We start from the raw sequence: 16,371 nt of genomic DNA on the forward strand, positions 1-16,371 counted from the left end.
TAATGAATGCTGAACATACGCTGAAGCAACAGTGACATCGACATCATAGAGAAAATAATACTACAATTCTACCTACCTACGTCACTTTCACATTTCGTTAGCTTCACAGAATAACATATTGTGATCTGAGTGTGTTCTGAGGGTTTGAAAGTTGGTACAACCCCAGACAACGCCATCTATTTCTCCAAAAAGGAACTTTTTTTTTTTTTTAACAAACGCCTCATTTTATCCTGAGATTTTACGTGCTATAAACTATGAATGGAATTCCTATCATTCGACAGTCAACACACACACACACCCTTGAAGGGTAGGCAGAGTGGAATTTATGCACCTACTGCTGCGTCAGATTTGCTCAAGTATTTTGAAAAAAAAACGAGCCTACTTTTTCAAATTTTATTTTATCGAATGAATACAATACCTACGGCCGCAGTTTAAAATCGGTAGTCATTCAATATCAGACAATTTCGAAAACGAATGCACTCTATTAAAACTATTTCATTAGTGGATTACACGAAACCTATATCCTGAAATTCCTGAATAAATGTCGTAAATATTTTGTCAAAAACACAGTTTCAATCCTAAAAAACGGCGATACATCCCTGCGGCTTTGTTAAAAATACATTTTATATTGGATAGGGTTGTGTTTTAGCCAATCTGCATGAATCAAGTTAAGCGATACACAACGATTCTCACTGATTTACAACAGGTATTTGTCACGAGCACAATGTTTCATATTTTGCTATATTTTTCGTGTTTTTATTTTTTGCCGTTTGATTTTGAAGCTCTGCACGCAAAATATTGGCGTCATAAGTTTACGAGTACCTACGCGTGTATCGGGTGTAGATCTCGGTAAAGGATGGACGAATTTGAATGCGACGGTTTTGTTATGGGGGTGTTAGATTAGAATACATTAATAAGAAAATTACACTGATATAGCAACAGTTTATTCCTCATGTAACAATTATATGACCATTGAAAAATCATCCCTAAGCAAATTAAATATGAACCCCTTAGTGCATGGTACGCGCCTACAAAAACAAATACTTAACTATGTTTGTAACTCATTACGAGTGATATTGTGCAATTACTACCCCTCTCCAATTAATAGAGTCTGTGTCTCAATCGCGCACACAGACTCAAGTCGTATCCCTACTCTTGAAAGTCAATGAATTGCGTATGTCTTGCGTTTCTAAAATTAAAACAATCATATCTTATATATAAAAATGGTTTTCCTAAAACTAAAAATACAAGTTTGTTAGGCTAAAAGATGTCTATTTTGAGAACCTAGACACAATAACAGAATGCCTGCAATTTAGGAGTTACTTTGAATACAGGCCAAACAATGCTGTTTTTGCCGGATACTAAAAATTAATTAAAAATTCTACAATCTTGGTACTAGGTTTTTGGTGTTACGTTCTAAAATGGTCTAGCTTGATAAACATGTATGTATTTTTACTTTTTGTAAAAACGATTTTGAAGAAAAGTTATGATTGATTTAATGTTGAGAACGCAAGACAGACGCAATTCATTGCCTTTCAGGAGTAGGGGTACTGCTCTGTGGAGAAAGGAGACTGCACTTGCGACTGCACTGAGACATAAATAAAATATATTTTTATATTTTTGCTGGCTCTTTGATTCCTTTTTAATTATTGAGCACTTAGGAAAAAAAAAACATTTTATTTCAGATGTCCTTGATCAGCCCTCTAACGTCCACTGCTGGATATTTTCTTCAATAGTCATCAATATGGCTTAGGCCTACAGGTTCATCATCATCACGACCCATCACGTCCCCACTGCTGGGCCACGGGTCTCCTTCCAAGGAAGAGTTTTAGGCCTAGTCCACCACGCTGGCCTAGTGCGGGTTGGTGGACCCCAAGACAAGCAAGCTTGTGCTGAGAGAGTTGTCGGGTAAGTGGGCAACCCGACTGTCAGATGTTTTCAAGCTGCCCGAAGGCCTCTGAGTAGGCTTAACGACTTCTGCCGAAGCAGCACCCGGGACCCACGGCTTAACGTGCCGTCCGAAGCACGGAAGCGTTCAGAAAAGAACCACTTGAAATCGGTCACCCATCCAATGGCTGACCGTGCCAGTTGTTGCTTAACCTCAGTGATCAGTTACGATCACTGAAGCCCGCTCGACTACGACGCTGCAGGTTCGCTGGTAGAAAATGATTTTAGCACTAAGCCCACCATTAAATTTGTACACTCATATTTTACATTTGGCATTAAAGAATCAAATAAATAAAAAAATTAGCTTCCAACGTCTCAGCAAAGCTTTCTAACTCCGAATAGGAGCTACACATTCGTGAAATATCCTCATTGTCAACTTGCAGCATCTCATATCCTGAGCACGCGCCGTCACGGTGCTTCTGCAAAGAGAAATGACTTCATTTTCCTGCGAGACAAAGGTGATTTTTGATAAGAATCAGTCTCGGTCGTCATAATATTTCGGCTGTTTTTGTTTAGACCTCAGATTTATCGGACGAGTTTATCGCTGAGGCCTTTATTTATTTTATTGTTGTGCTTATTTAGATTTTTAGATGCAGGGAGTGTGCATGACATGAAACTAATGTGTGTCACTGAACGGTTTTGAACCTCGGAGCTTAAATACACGTTAAATAAAAGTGCTTGAGTTGCTAACGGCTGCACCATTATTCTACATCCACTGTGTGTAGGTATGTATTCAATCATATTATTAATTTATAGACATAAAAACTATGAGTGAAATAACTGTCTAAAAATTCTTAATGAACTTACAAACTTTTAAAGTAAAATGTTGTCTTAATAGAATCCTATTGGTCACAATACTACATTAAACGTAAATAAGCTTTGTGATTTAAACTTTCAGGGCCTTACCACTAAAACTTAGACAGTATTTAACAGGTGTTTAGCGATGTCAAACGCCTACAAAATCTGTCAAATTTCGTTTTAAACACTTGTTAAACAGTGTTTAAAGTTTTTTGTGGTAGTACAGTCAAAGTTTAATCACCAAGTCAACTTTTTTCGTTCAGTCACTCAGTTAATACACTCACGGGCAATGAAATAGTTCCATTGAGAAAATCACCAATTTCTCCTAAACTGAAAAAAAACCAAACTAAATGACGCTTTCTGCAATATTCCAACTAAAAACATAAATATTTTGTTTAGTTTTCCTATTAAATGTTTAAAAAACTGAGGCCATTTGGTGTCTACATTATGTAAGTGGGACTGTTTCTTAGCACGTGAGTGTAATATCATCTCAATTAATTACGATTATACTCAAGTCACAGTCTCACAGCCGAAAATCGTGGACATTTGTGTCTTAAGCTAGTGCTTACGTGCGGTCTCAAATTCCGACCACGTCGCTCCCTGATGATGATATATGACGGCGGAATACTGACGCCTCCTTATACACTCTCGACACGACGAGACATATGAATTGATTTATATTTTATTTTATATATCCTCGACAAAGGCGATGTCCCTAAAGGCGGGAAACCCGAAGCCTTTTCCGAGGGCCTCCATTGGCGGGCTAGTCTCACGGAAACTCGTGATAAGGGACCCGTGGGTGTAGTGTGAGATTTGCTAGTTAATACGAGTACTATGATAGTTAGTTATATGCGTTATTGTCATGATGACCCTGTGGCCATGATGAATCAAATGATAGAACAGATTTTAATATGAATGCAGTTAATGTTAAAAACAGCTTGCTTTCAAGTTGCCTTTGCGTAAAGTGACAATATTTACATATTTTTTTTACGCATTGACCTCATAATATAATATAAAAAAAAATAAAGTATATATTATATGAGGTTAATGCGTAAAAAAGTTATCGAGTGCGTAATTTTTCACGATCACGACCAATCAGAAAACATATTTTATGTATTTTACCTAATCGATATTAATTTTGATGCGTTTTATTTTTTATCTTAATGATCACACTGAGTGTTTTTTCGGTGAACTACTAAACTCACACTAAGCTCCCTGATGTTTAGAGTGGATCGGATCGAATGTGTGATACATTTTTATTATCATTGTGATGTAAAACACCTGAAACAAGAACCTTCTCCAGTTTCCCCTTCATGTAATTTTATCTGCCTTTTCAACATTATTATATTTATTACTGGGTATACAACAGATGAGTCTTGCTAAAGTTACTTTAAAAAATCTACTTATTCAGCATGTTAAAAAAGTGTTAGGCGGACCCTAGACCTACAATAATATTGTGCAATATATTTACTGTGCAATAAGTTTTTAATCCAAAAGCCGTTTGGGCAATCTTCAATATTAACCCTAGGCGATGAATCATATTGCACAATAGTCAAAATTGCGCAATATAATTGATCGTCTAGGGGCCGCTTTAAATTTAGTAAATAGCCGAAAGGGGCTGACTCAGCTCTTCATTCTAAGCAACTTATGGTACAGGACGGAGTTATCTCGATAGTAGAGTTTTTTTTAAATTCCTGAATCGAACTACAGAATAGGCTTATATCTCAAGTCAAGTAATGCACTCAAGACTCGAGTCACCATACACTTCATATTTTCTTATTTAAATCTCACGGGATCAAAACAAAAAGGACGACAAACTTTGTAATAAATGTGTCTGAAACTTGTTATGTGAAATGAAATAGGAAAATATTTCTCATGTTTCATCTTACCCATATGTCTCCATAGGGTTAGATTACGTGGAAACACTCAATCTGATTATTTTAGCTGTACCTACTTACTTTTAAAATTGATTAACGTTTAAATTTGTTATTAAACGTTAACAATACATGAGAATTTGCGACAAAAAAGTTTAATAACCGTTAAGCCTAACGGGCATTTTACATTTAGGATTCCAGAGGGTTAAACATGTTTTTTTTTCCTTGAATGATTCTAGACTTCCTCTTTTCCAGTTTTCGGGCCCTTTAGTATTGACTACGTAGTACCTAATTATCTTTTAATAAAGAAGTGAAAACAAAACAAGTATTGTTCAATGTTCATCCATCGTTCTACTGGCCAAAACACTACAAACACAATGATCGTACCTACACAGTATACACGGCCAACAGATATTAATAATTCTTTATTAAATCCAATATCCGAGCGAAATAAATATTACTGAGGAGGGAAAATCTACGAGGGAAAATATTATTGGCAAAAATTGTTTCCATAACCAGATAAACATGTCTCGTAGTGGGCGCGCGAGCTATCGATCAAAAATCTAGCAAGTCATCCTGCCACGAATCTGTCTTCTACCCGGAGTGCGAACCAGAGAGACGTGGATTGGGAATGGATGTGCCATCGGAGTATTTTATGGAGCTGCTATTTCACCATCGTAAGGGCTATCACGAGGCCCAAGACACACAAGATGTGTTGTGTCAAATCAAGATGTGACAAAAGATTTGCATCACCCTCACTAACATAATCGGCATCACGCGGCTTCGAGAGCGAGCGCAACGGAGAACTTTATTCACGACTTGATGTGCTCGTCTTGCGCCATGTGCAAGGCTAGCAGGTTTAATAAAGCTGACAATAAGTTACAAATAGGCCGCCAGCGCACATTAGCAATCAACAATCAATCAAGCAGCATTGCTTATCTCTCAACACTAACACAATTTTTATAGATCTTACAAATGTTTTATAAAAACAGTCGGATACTTGCCGCCTACAATCCTTCTATCTCATGGCTCCTGGACGGTCGTGATGCAAACAGATGATCGAGTTATCCGCAGCCGGCTGCTAACTGACGACCGCCATGTTGCCGACTCACATGTAGAGGGTGCTGTTATGCTGATCACATATACAGGGTGATCTCATGTGCTGATCACATATACAAAATGATCGCATGTGCTGATCACATACATATTATGGGTGGTCTCATGTATAAGAAGGAAATTATGGGTGAGAGTTTGCTTACAGGTAAACCAGAGATGTGATCTGCCATGTTACGCTAATGATGATAGGAAAAAAATCCGTACCGACCAGTGCCAAGCTGTGTGGACGAATGAATATGATTGGAGGATGTGAAACGCATCAGCAGCATAGCATAACACATCATCACGACCCATCACGTCCCCGCTGCTGGGGCACGGGTCTCCTTCCAATGAAAGAAGGTTTTTTTTTTGCGCATTATTCAGCATAACACATATCTGGTGGGAAATCACCATCATCACCTTTGTCATCCTTGTGATAGGGATAGATCTATCCCATCAATCGGAATATCGACCATTTATTGTACAAAATAAACTTCAATTTGCAAATTATGATTCAGACCTCGTTTTAATAAAAAATAAACAACGCGAAATGAGGGAGAGGAAATATAATCTGGTCCAAAATGTAAATTATTGTTGAAATTTTTTAGAGATTTCAGACGAAAAATTATGTTCTGTAATGTAACGAATTGGATGAATTTATATTTATGTTTCAGACTGATTTAGGTACAGTAATTTTAAATGTAAAATGCAGTAATAAAACAACTTTTTAAACCAATTGAATGCATTTTCTCTCTTTATCTCATACTACCTATACACACTTATGTGAATTTAAAATCTTTGTAAAAATAATTTACTTTATTAGTAGGTAGGTTCTTATTGTAACCAAAAAGTAGGTCTAAAAACTCTTATTTGAATACACTACATAGGTAATATATCTCAAAAGCAATAAAAAGTACCTATATTAAACGGAAAAGGTTGTTAATAGTAGAACCACAAAAGGTATGTTGTTGTGAAAACCTCTACCGCTTGCGTAAAAAGCTTGAATGAACTGCAAAAAATCATTATACTCCAATAATAGGTAGGTAGTTCGTAAAAAAGCCGTTCTAATTTCCGCAACCAATGGGAGCGAGCGGCGCCCCACTGGTAAAAGTCGCTTGAGCGGAAAACACGCTGAAAGCTGCCAAATGCATGCAATTTGAAACTTTATAGACGCCGCTTTTATTTTATGGACACGCTAAAGTTTTTAATGCTCAAATTACTGCGTGAAGCGACGATGTTCATGTAACTATGGTGTGGTTATCGTTTCAGCTTTATTCATTAAAAACTAGCTATTTCCCCCGGACTCCGCCTGGATAGGAAAATAATAGTCTATGTGAATAATTTGAATGTCAGCTTTGGCACCAAGATCCGTTCCGTGGTTCTGGTGCAAAAGGGAGACACCTGGCATCAAACACAGCCACATACGCACAAACTTTCGCCTTTATAAATATAAGTGTGATAAAGCTAACTATTTCCCACCAGATTCGCAATTTATGTAGATAGATAATTAAGAATAAGAGATGTTCATTAATAAAGCTACCTGTAAGTGGGTAGGCACATTGTGAAATGTTTTAAACTAAGTTCAACATAATGTCTCGTGATGTTTACCCGCAACGAGAGTAAGTGCCAATTTCTCCACAGTCGGTTAGAGCATAACCAGGTATTAGTGGTTGACTTTTGACACATCCGTCAAGAATTTTATATGGAGATGACGTATAATTGATGAACCAATACCTGGTCGGTTAGATAACCGACTATGGAGAAATTGGGGCTAAGTACATATATCACCAATGTTAGAGCTTTAATTGGCTCCTAAGTGTGTTGAATGGTATACTTACTGTGTAGGTAACTATGTGAGTCAATGCACAACTATTTGTAAAGCTTATAGGAGGACATCGGAGTCTAATTGCCTTTTCGAATTAAATTAAATTTATTAAGATGCACTGAAAAGTGTTCTGCGGAGTCGGGCCACTAGAGAAGCGATTTGCAGGGACAAACGTACTTACCTACGTTAAAAATATTTGAGAAAAAAATAGCTTTCGGAATTGATACATTCGGAAACATAGTTTTGGAATTTACCTTTATGCACTCGCATGAGTCGCATGCAATTACTCAATTACTCCTAAACGGAAAGGCTAGCTTAATGACGCCGTCTGCAATATTGAAGTACATTTAACAGTCCATCAGAATATTACCAACTTAAAACGAAAATATTGTGTTATTTACTAGTCATAACAATTGTTTTATTAAATGTTTGAAAAATATTGAGTGGTTTGGTGCTGGCGTGCTGTGGGTCTAGTAGGTTTGTTAGATTGTCGGAAACTATAAAAGTTTACGTTTTCTCGCATACAAAGTGGCGCCTCTAGCGGAAATATCATGCAACTTTTGACGTTGCAATGTAGATGACAGAAGAAAACGTAAACTTTTATAGTTTCCGACAATCTAACAAACCTACTAGACCCACAGCACGCCAGCACCAAACCACTCAATTTTTTTCAAACATTTATTTTAATTAAAATATTATTATGACTAGTAAACCTACTAAAAAAATCAAAACTACTACTAAAACTAGACGTACTGGCATTCTGTGAGTGGAACTTTTTCATTGCTCGCGAGTGTAAAGCGTCAAGTTCCGTGGCCGACACGACCCCGCTGCGACCCGCTTCCACTCGGTACGCTCTTAATCCTTGCACTCTCTTCTTTGTATGTGTGTTTCCTACCAAGTTTACTGTTACAGTTCAGTGCTACATTCCACTGTTAACTAAGTCCCTCTCATTTGTAGCTATTTTCTGGTTGACAACTGTGATGTTGGTACTACTGGTTTTTATGTAACAGTGGAGTATGAGTTTCTGAATTAGATGTCCATGATATTTTGTAAAGTGCAAACATGAGTTTAAATTTAGCAGATCATTATCATCACCATCATCAGCCTATAGCAGTCCACTGCTGAACGCAGGTCTCTCCCAAACCACGCCACTGGATGTAATCTGTGCCACATTTCGCAAGCTGGTATTAGTAATATGACTTGTACTATCAGGAATGTTGCGTGTAACTATAGGTTTAATCCAAAGGTTCACCTTTATGAGGGAGAGGACAGAGGACATAAAAAGGCAGGACCCCGCTATCTATCCGTTACCGATATACGGTTGGACTCTCGTAAGAGCGCTTGCGTACTTCCCGGTAAAAGATTTGACTCTTTGTATAAACGAACCCCTCTCAGTAGAAATGTCAGAGGGGTCAAGTTTCTGTGCAAGCTACTGTACCTTCTTCTTTTTGTCGTCATATATCTATCAGTACAATGAATATATAGAGGTACCTTATACATACTTAATATTAAAGTTACAAGTTACACGTGTGTATAAAATACATAATAGCCTGTACATTAAGTACTGAAAGTTAAAAACAGAGTTGGCATAGGTATTAGGTATAAATGATAGATCCTCGACGGTGGAAAGGCAAAATGTATTATCCGCCACTTTTGGCGAATATGAGTTATATATACCGTTGGAATCGCCTGATTTTTCTCTTTCGAATGGTGCGGGTCTCGTTTCGATCTGAGCACTTTTTGGCGCTTAAGACAACGGTGATTTTGGAAATCTTAATACTTTTTTCTTGTATTAAGAGCCGCTTTTTTAGTCATTTGTATGTTCAAACATACTTGATCAAAACTAAAGTTATATAAAACATTGTACCCTCACTAAAACAGTAAAACATTGTGACTTAATTCATTTTGAACTAATGTGAATTTGTATCATTAGTTACTTAAGCGACCTACCTGATTGCGTAATTGATATAAAACAAAATGCCTTCTGGTCAAAAATAAAATAAAATCACTTAATACATTTTACAATTTTGTAATTTGAAGCCATACTGGCACTTAAACCATTTTACCAGTCAGCCTTACTCGCGGCGTTTGGCGGTTAATACAACTTTACCTAAATCTGTTTAGTGGTACAATTGGCACTTAAGCAGCTTTTTGCGATTTGTAGATAATTGATATAAGTGATATAAAACAATTCAAAAGAATCGCAATGAAGCGGTCTATGGTGTTTAAGCTGTTTTCACACAATATCCAGAAGGATATTGTGTGAAAACGCCAATAATATAAATAGGACCGGTTGGAAAGGTGTCGCTTCAGCACCCCGCCGGGACGTTCATTGGGAGAGGACGTGCGTCTTTGCGACAGTTGGCGCCGCGTGCGCAGCGTAATTACGTAGGTACAAACTAACCCCCTTATTCATAGAGAAGTTACAGAACGTTTTAACTAATAAACTGTTTTGTCCCTCTCCGACAAAGTACAATTTGTTCTTTGACAGAGAGGGACAAAACAGTTTATTAGTTAAAACGTATTGTAACTTTTCTATGAATAAGGGGGAAAGATTCGTTCGCCAGTATAAAACTGTAAATATTTTTTGATTATATCACCGATAACCACATTAAATTATGATATCTATTATATTACTCTTTACACAGGTTCTAAATAATAGTGTTGCTATAATTAATATTTATTGAGTTATAAATATGCACTTGGATCCTTTCGCCTAAATTGCTGTTTCTATGCAAGTAGCGAATTTTAACGTTTGTCTAAAAGGATCCAACCAAATATTTATTTTTTATAAAATATTTTTTCTATGACAATATGGTTCTTAATGTAAAATATTTGTATTGTATTAACATGACATTACTTTTTATACAAAATAATAATTATATATCATAAATAAACTTATTCATAAATAATTTATATCGAAATCTAGTCAGAAACAGGATTTCTTATCTATATAAAAATCTAACCGAAAATGTGTTCCCAAGCGCAAATCTCTGGATCAACTTAACTGATTTTGATAATTGTTAGGTAATTATACGAAATAGAAGACCAGTGACCACGAGTACCACGACCTGTTTGTATCCCATAATTTTCAGAATAAAGTATTTCAACGAAAAGCAAACCTTATAGGAAAAAGTTGGACATGAATTAAATTAACTTTTCTCTAACTTCACTTCATCATCCTCCATCGCTGAAGAGTGCAATATCTGGTATATTCCATCTATCCTAAATTTCTGTCAAGATGCAGGATAGTCATAAATCTCATCACGAACCATTACGTCCCCACTCCTGGGGCACGGGTCTCCTTCCAATGAAGGAATGGTTTAGGCCTAGTCTACCACGTTGGCCTAGCGCGGGTTATTGGGCCCCAACACAAGCAATCTTGTGCTGAGAGAGTTTTCGGGTAAGTGGGCTACCCAACTGTCAGACGTTTTCAAGCCACCCGAAGGCCTCTGACTAGCCTGTAAGACCTGCCGATTTTATTAATCATAATGATTACGATTATGCATCAAGATACAAGATGCTCCTGGTATATTTGCATCTGCATCCAACTCCCCAGGTGGTGGTTAGGATCATTAAAAACTTCGGCAATGTGGCCATACCATCTTGAAAGTCAATCTTTCATAGTAACAAGGAGATATCCTGGGTTTTGTTGCAATGTTCTTCAAGATGCTTTGTATAGATCCTTCATGTTTCCTATGGTAGCCGATGAGACCATCGCTGGATATAGGGTTACCCCTAGCAGCGTTTGTCCTTTTATAAATTTCGTTTGATATTAAGTTCACAAAGAAAATACTCGTACGCAAGTGCTTCTTTAGAATGGTCGTCTAGTTCGACGTTAAGTCTTCCTCGATGGTTGATCATATCTCATGTTTCTTTAGACATCCATTCATTCTTTAAGTGTTCCTTGTGCCTTATTATTTCTTCGCAAATTTTTAACAACACGTCTTTGATGCCAGTTGTTGCCGATCTGGATACTAAGTTTTCTTCTAACTTGTGGGTCCTGCAGCTTATTTACACGACACCTTTGGCAGATCTTGTGGCCTGCTCCTAAACTCCCGCTATCTTCAAGCACATTTTTCCATCGACTAAGTGGTGATCACTATTGACATCAGCAACCCTCTTATTCCTAACATCCAGAAGTGTCTCCATTTTCGACTAATCGTCGGTCGATTTGGTTCTCGGTCCGGCTGTCGGGTGAGACCCAACTCACATTGTGATAGTCCTTTGGGGTTACCACCACTAAAACTTAGCCATTAACAATCCTAAAGCATCGTCGCTTGCTTATCAAATCTAGCGTATCTTGTATGAATCTGACAGATAGTTTAAAGCGCTGCTTATGGATTGATAATTGCTTATGTGTCTTGCCCACACTAACATACGGTGCCGATACATGGACGCTGACCAAGGAAACTGTGCACCGAATCAGAGTTGCACAGAGAGCTATGGAGCGATCCATGTTAAGAATTTCGCTTACAGACCGTATTCCCAGCGTGGTAAATCACCAAAAGACAAAAGTCTTCGACGTCGGTATGCAGGTCACGGAACTGAAATGGGAGTCGGCAGGAAACTTGGCTCGAAGGCAGGATGGAAGGTGGACAAAGGCGGTGACAGAATGGTGGCATAGAGACGGACGAAGAAATGTCGGTTGGATTATGATTATTAATTAATGAATAAGTAAACCTGCTGATCACTTGGATCTCAATCTCAAAGTGATTTCGCGGTGAACAACATGTTAATAAAGTTTATAATAAAATAATGCTTCGAGAAAAGGTACGGCCATGCCGCTTCTTTGCTCGACTTGGTGAGATATTATGAATTTTTTGTTTTCAATCTAGCTGGCCCGCAGGTACCGCTTCTTACCCTACCCTACCCTATCCTACCCTACCCTACCCTACCCTACCCTACCCTACCCTACCCTACCCTACCCTACCCTACCCTACCCTACCATACGCTACCCTACCCTTCTTACCTTTTATACCTTCCCTGGACTTCCACAAATGTTTCTAGACCAAAATCGGTTCAACCGTTCTCGAGTTCTGAGGTCCAATTATAAGTTCATTTATTCTTTAAGTCATTCATCTTAGATATAAATTGCCTTAGTCTGGCGGTTAATTCATTCTTATGGAATGTTTAAAGTAACATAAATTATTATAAAACATTATCCTGGTGTGATGGTTAAATCTCCTTGGTGTTTACATTGTTTTTACTTGTATTTAATTAAAATGTTAATGTCGTTTAAGCCAATTTTACCTGACTGAGATTTCAGATGCCTATGTCTTATGTCCCTTATTTCAGTAAATAGAATATGTACATTCATTTTATATACAGAATAACATAGAAAACTATTTCAATTTAACGTATTTTAATTTTCAAAGCCATAGCTAGAATAATTACAGAGATATGATTTTTTTTCGAAAATTTCAAACTTTAAATCGCTCTGGTGAACATTTTATGTCATGGCGCTTAAACCATTTTGCCTTTCCACCGTATGTATGCAGTAGGTGTATGCACTCTGGAAGAAAACGCTTAAACCCTAATTTAGCTGTTATATAAAATTGCTATTACTTTCTTTGTGTATCTATCTATCTGTAACATACCTATAACATAATACTTATGGATACGGATAGGGAATACAGCGGTATTCATATTGCTGCATACTCGTGAATACACACTAGCACCCTGCAAACCAACATGGTACGAGTAGATCAATTACGTAAAAACGTAGGAGAACAAAAAACCGATCGTTATTTGTGTAATAAAACACAGAGTATTGCAATAACTCGCCGATGCGCTGCGAAACTACCGCGAAGAAGCATTACGGACCAATTTAAAGCCAATATTCGGTTTAAAATATGGCTCTGAAAAGACGTTATGGCAGATTCAAAATTAAGTTTAGCGAGTATATTGTTGCTTTTAAGAGTTCCCAAGATTTATGCGAGTGAGATGTGCTGGCGGAGTTTTACGATCAGTCTGCGTTGTTAGCTCTTGTTTATTGGGTTTTTTTGTAAAGTTTATTTGGTTACATTCTTGTGTGGTTTGCGATCTCGTTTTTTATTACGCAAAATATGGATGTGGATTCCATGGTGTACCTATATTTTTTCAGCACATCACCTATAAATACAAAGTTTGATGGTGAGTTACAGATTTAACAAACTATACCTACAAAATGTTTAGAAGAGTCGCAAAATACTTAAAATCATTAAAATACATAATTACTTATAACCTAAAGAACATAATTATGAATGAATTGATGAATTAGATGCTTTCAGTGCACAAGTGTTAAAACAATTCCATATAATTGTATCTTTAGTCTGCGAGACGTATTAGATAAATAAAAATGATCTCGTTATGTAAAATATCAGTGTCCTATAGGTACTCGGACTGTAAATCATAAACAAAAATTATGTTCATTAAGTTGGCATAGCAGAGGTCGATAGTGCATGGGTGGGCACCATAGGCACATCCACACCCTACAGGATCCCAGATTTGGATGTCAGTTGAAGAAGGACTTTATGTCCTTCTTTTTGACTTTATGACTTTCTGTTTGAACTCGTTGATGGTGAGTAGGTATAGTTAGATAGAGATACACAGCAGGAGTATTCCTACTTATCCATTCCATATTTGATAGTCTATGTAGGTACTTTAACATCAAATTCACATTCGCTGATCTCTCTACAAACGTTGAATTGAAAGTTGGCAGCAACACGAGCACGGCAGCAGTAAAACAAATGAACGCGACACATTACACGTTTTCGGTTAGAAAATTTTATATTTCTATCCGACACCTTTCCCGATAAAAGTGCAGTCGGTATCCTGCGGTATCCGAGTACTGGGATAACATAAAAAGCACTGTAGTTTTCACTGCATTTGTCCGATCCATCCTATTTTGATGTCCAGTCTAAGCTGAATTTCTGCTGCGAGCGGGGAAGCATCACGGTGCTTGTCAAAGAGTAGAACGCGGGGTCTACGTTTATTGGGCGTTTCAAACAGATTTTCCGGTGGACACGGAAAATTCTTTTCAGTTTTTTTGTCTGCGTTCCGCGAAGTGCCTGTTAAGTCCTTTATAAGAAAGATGCTTGTCGGAAAATCGCTTACGTTAATAACGTGAAAAATTGTGAACAGTTAAGTTTTTAATTAAATACCTTAGCTCTGGAACTCCTTTGTGCACTAGTGATGTTCAGTGCGGCGCAAATTGACTTGTATTAACTGCATGCCAAAGTCTACCTTTAGTTTAGACGTATTACGCGTACACATACATCGGTAGCCTGCAGGAAAATTCGTTAGGAATCATCATAGACGGTAATGAAATCATTTTAATAAAAAGATAAAAACTTGAGCGTTATTTCAATCAATTGAAAGGGCTTAAAAAAAACTAGTAAGGTAGAGAATCAATATAAACTGCCGAACTTTCTTTCTTTAATATCCTTGCCATTTCATTCCGCTGCGCAGTGGCATTAACTCCTGTTGTCCTGGTACAAATAGCGCAAGAAGCCAGTTGACTCTTACTAATTAGAACCACTATATCGCCGGTTCTTATGAGAACCCCTACTTAATGGCCGAGTCGGAGATTTGTGGGTTTCAGGGACCCGATGCTACGAGGGTTCAGATTAACTTTGGACTTTAAGTTAGGTAAAGGTGAAAAAATGTAAGTAGGAATGAATACCTAATTAAGTATAGGTATTTTTAATGTTTAGAGACAGATAGGAAAGACCCTACAATTTTCGTTTTATAGAGTTACCGAAGTAAATTATTAAATTGCAACAATAGACGTACCTGTATAAGTAAGTACTAACATAGAGGGTAGAAATACGAGAGAGTAATTTAAGATGAGGTCGGAAGACATTTACTTTCAAATTAATGTGTTGTTGAAAAAACATTAGGTAGGTACTTGTAACTAAACAATTTGTTTTTCAATTTAAAAGATCCTATTTTAAACGTGATCTTCATTTCGATAAATGTTCAAAACCTTCAAGGCAAGCCAGACAGTGCTGAAAAATTCAACAGTCGTTTCACCCAAAATAGAAACCGTCTCCTAGACGCTGTAACCGATGCCACGACCTTTTTGCATGCAAACAGAAAGTAAATAATGTGAATATAAATAACTCATCTCCTACCTTACAGTGAATCTTGAACAACTTCTCTTACGCTGAGTTTCAGAATTTCGAGCTTAGCTGTTCCTGCGACTAACGACTAACTAATATTATAAATGCGAATGTAACTGTGTCTGTCTGTCTGTTACTCTTTCACTCCAAAACTTGAATGAAATTTGGTATAAATATGTTCTAGACCCTGAGAAAGAACATAGGCTACTTTTTATCCCGGAATTCCCACGGGAAAACTTTTTAAGGTGAAGTGAAGCTCGCGAGAACAGCTATACTATATATATTATGTTTTCCAATAATTCTGGAAAGCAGGGATTACTTCTAGCAAGTATCAACCTACATACAGCATCTCTTAGAAGTTTGTTGACTCGGACTTGCCCTGTTCAGCTATTTGTCCCGTGTGCATTTCTTTACGACGATACGTGCCCAGACTTAAAAAATAAATTCATATGTTAGTAAAGAAATAAACCATCACATATTATTATGACTCCGGCTATTCACTCGGGAATCAAGCTCAAGATAAAACTTCTATGTAAGAACTTACACAGACTTTGTTTTTACAGTGATAGTAGGCTAAGTGCTAATTTCTCTATTGTCGGTTATCCAACCGACAGGGATTGATTTATAAATTAAACGTCATCTCCATATGAAATTCATGACAGATGTGTCAAAAGTTAACCACTACTCCCTGATTATGCTCTAACAGAGAATGGTGAAATTGGCACTT

This window comes from Plutella xylostella, chromosome 17, assembly GCF_932276165.1.
Source record: "Plutella xylostella chromosome 17, ilPluXylo3.1, whole genome shotgun sequence".
NCBI classification, from domain to species: Eukaryota; Metazoa; Arthropoda; class Insecta; order Lepidoptera; family Plutellidae; genus Plutella; species Plutella xylostella.